The sequence below is a fragment of the Elephas maximus genome, chromosome 1 (genome assembly GCF_024166365.1).
Source record: "Elephas maximus indicus isolate mEleMax1 chromosome 1, mEleMax1 primary haplotype, whole genome shotgun sequence".
NCBI lineage: Eukaryota > Metazoa > Chordata > Mammalia > Proboscidea > Elephantidae > Elephas > Elephas maximus.
In genome coordinates this window covers 81,227,198-81,230,353 of record NC_064819.1, presented here as the reverse complement: position 1 = coordinate 81,230,353, position 3,156 = coordinate 81,227,198, and the positions used below count along the sequence as shown (strand labels likewise).

The window sequence follows — 3,156 nt, the reverse complement described above, 5'->3', positions numbered from 1 at the left end:
ATCCCCAGTTTTTCAAAATCCCATTTCTGTACCTCCTTCTGTTTGGAAATGACTTTAAAAAATGTTAAATGTATAAATGCTTCATTCACTTTTGTTCTCGTCCTTTAAATCCTGTCAATTTACTTTCTATCTTACTCTAATAGTTCACCTTCCTCTACATCCTGAAGCTGCTGTTTCATGCATGACTTATGATTTCCTCTTCTGGATGTTGGTAGGGCCCCTGAGTTACCTGATACCTCCCATAAAAGAGAAAACACCCTTATAATGAAATGCAGAATGTACCACTATATCATTTTCTTCTGCTTTGGCTTTCCTCCATCAAACCCAGCCCATACATTCTGATTGAGTGAACAGCAAATATAGTGAACACTTTTAGGCCATGAAAAGATTAGTTTCCTTAGCTTTGTGCCTCAGGTTAAGACAACTATAGAGGAAATCAAAAGAGCTGAAAATGGGGACTTCTTTCTTTGACACCCATAATACAAGACAGACTTTTAACAACTCCAGGTTGTACAAAAGATACCCTGGAAACCTCTTGTGGCTATTTACCCAAAACATATTTCCAATCTCTGCCTTCACTTTCAAGTCCTATAAAGAATCAGTATCCTCCAGTGGTTCTTGAGCCCCTCCTGCCTAAAGTGGGTGCTGATGCCTCAACACTGAGCAACAGTACCTCAATGCTCATGGAGTGTGAATCTCAGGAAATAACACTTACTTTTAGATAAAGTTATCCAGCAGCACCTCAGGAACAGGTGTGTGTAGTTCAGTGGTAGAGCACATGCATTCCATGTATGAGGCCTCGTTTGCATCCTCTGCACTTCTACACTTTTCTCTGCTCCAACACCATTTAAACTCAATCTTGAAGGAATACAAATTCACTTCTCCTAATATTTTGCATTCAATTCCTGCACACATAGACAGCAAAAATAAAACCCAATGGACTTCCTTGAGTGCTCTTCTTTCTATACTATGAGCGTCTACATCCCTTAATGTGACTGTGACAGCAGAAGGAAGACGACAAGGAAGGGGAGAAAAGAAGAACCAGAATCTCTTCAATCACCCAAAACATAAGTCTGCACATGAAGCTCCTGTTTCCTACTATTATTAAAGAGACAGAAAAAAAGATAAGGGGGAGGGAGTTTGAAAGGACCCTGGGGACAGTTTTTTTTAAGCAACTAAACCACAAAACTCCCTAGGGAGGCTCTCGCTGGGCTACCTCAGAATGTGCTGATGCCTAAATTATTTCACAGCAAAACTGCGTGTATACGCTTTTCTTCTCTTTGACTGTCTTTCCATTAACTCCTGACGAGGTGGCCGAGTGGTTAAGGTGATGGACTGCTAATCCAGTGTGCATTGCACGTGTGGGTTCAAATCCCATCCTTATAGTTCTTTCTTTATGTCACTGTGTTGTGGAAATGAGATTTGGAGCCCTGGTGGAATACTGGATTCTTGCTAACCAAAAATTAGGCACTTAAAATCCACCCGCCACTCCTTGGAAACCCTAGAGAGAGTTCTACTCTGTCCCATAGGGTCGCTGTGAATCTGGATCAACTCCACTGCAACTGGTTTTGTTTTGTTTTTGTTTTTGACCTCCTGATATTTGCCCAGTGTCACCCAAGCAGTGAAACACAGCTTTGGACTATCGTCTACCATTTGGCCAAGCACGGATACTCCAGACAGACATTTTCCTCTTGCTGTTCATAACTTGACTGTACTTGGTTTTGAACCCAGATATTGTTTCAGAGAAACGTTCAGATGGCAGGCAAAAACCATAAGAGATAAGAAGTCTCCATAAAGCAAGGGGAGTCCATATTTGGACATGTTTTCCACGGAAAACCAGTTGTCCTCATGTAGATTTTGACTCATGGTGACCTCATGTGTGTCCAGGTAAATCTCTCCTCTGTACAGTTTTTAATGGCTGATTTTTTTGGAAGTAGATCATGAGGCACCTCTGCGTGACTGGAACCTCCAATGTTTTACTTAACAGCAAGTCAGTGTTAACTATTTAAGTCTACCTAGGTACTCCTTTCCCAGGGAAAAACCAAAATCCAACTGCAGCATGGGGTATCTAGAGAGAAGCTAATGGATTGGCACTGCCGACCTTTGACTTAGCAGCTAAGCTTTTCCCCACTTGCAGCACCAGGACTCCTTCCAGGAAAAGGGAGCAGTTAAAACCCAGGCCATGGAAATCTCAGCGATGGGCAGTCATTAATAACCGAAAACACTCACTGCCGTGGAGTCCATTCTGACTCACAGTGACACCATAGAGTTTCCAAGGCTATAATCTGCAGAAGCTGACTGCCACATCTTTCTCCCGTGGAGCCGCTGATAGTTTCAAACCATCAAACTTTCGGTGAGCAGTTGATCACCTTAACCACTGCCCCCTTCCAACCAAAAAACCAAAACAATTGCCAACTCATAACGACCCTATTTGCCAGCAGTAATTCAAGTAGCTTCAGCTTCAAACTCCAAATTAGCTATTCATCTCCAAAGTCTTCATGGTATTACAAATTTGCTAACCATCACATTGGGGTCCTGCCTGTCCACTACTTCTGGCTATCAGAGCCACAACAGATAATTCTCATTAAGAATACAAAAGAGCAGAACCCAAAAAGTTGGCTTGGGAAACTTAGATGCACATCGAAGGAGAAAACAGATCCTAAGTGAAAAACAGTAAGAATATAGTGTCACAGACAGTCACCCTTCTAGAAAACCCTGGAGTCCAAAACTCTGATTGGGAAATGGAGCAGTGGCTTTGTCTTGCAAAACTGCAGCTAGGGTTCTGAGAACCATAAAGAAGTATGAGGGAGGCATGATGGGGCTGAGCAAGAACTGCAAGCATATAAACCTTTTTTAACAGCCCTCTCATGCTGCTGGACTATTCAAACCTCAGCCATCACAGATGCTAAAAGAATAGGAGCTTTAGCCTCTTGCCAAAATTTGTGGTATCAGTCAGCCCACATGTGACATTTAGGAGGTAATCCTTAATCATTGTGTCTTCTCTTGCTTTTAGTTTTCATTCTGATATTTTTCTCACATGTGAGAAGTTTGAGTCTTCCTGAACATTAGAATACATTATATGTCAACTCTTCGGTTCCTCCCAGCACTGGTGGTCTCCCTTACCCTAACCTCCCTCAAAAAACCCACCGAGCTGGG

General features: G+C 42.3%; 1 non-coding gene across 1 annotated transcript; it reads left to right on the top strand.

The window, feature by feature from the left end:
* Positions 1 to 1,304: 1,304 nt before the first annotated feature.
* TRNAS-GCU (transfer RNA serine (anticodon GCU)) lies at positions 1,305 to 1,386 on the top strand. The gene has a single exon. It is a non-coding gene; the product is annotated as a tRNA-Ser (tRNA).
* Positions 1,387 to 3,156: the final 1,770 nt, after the last annotated feature.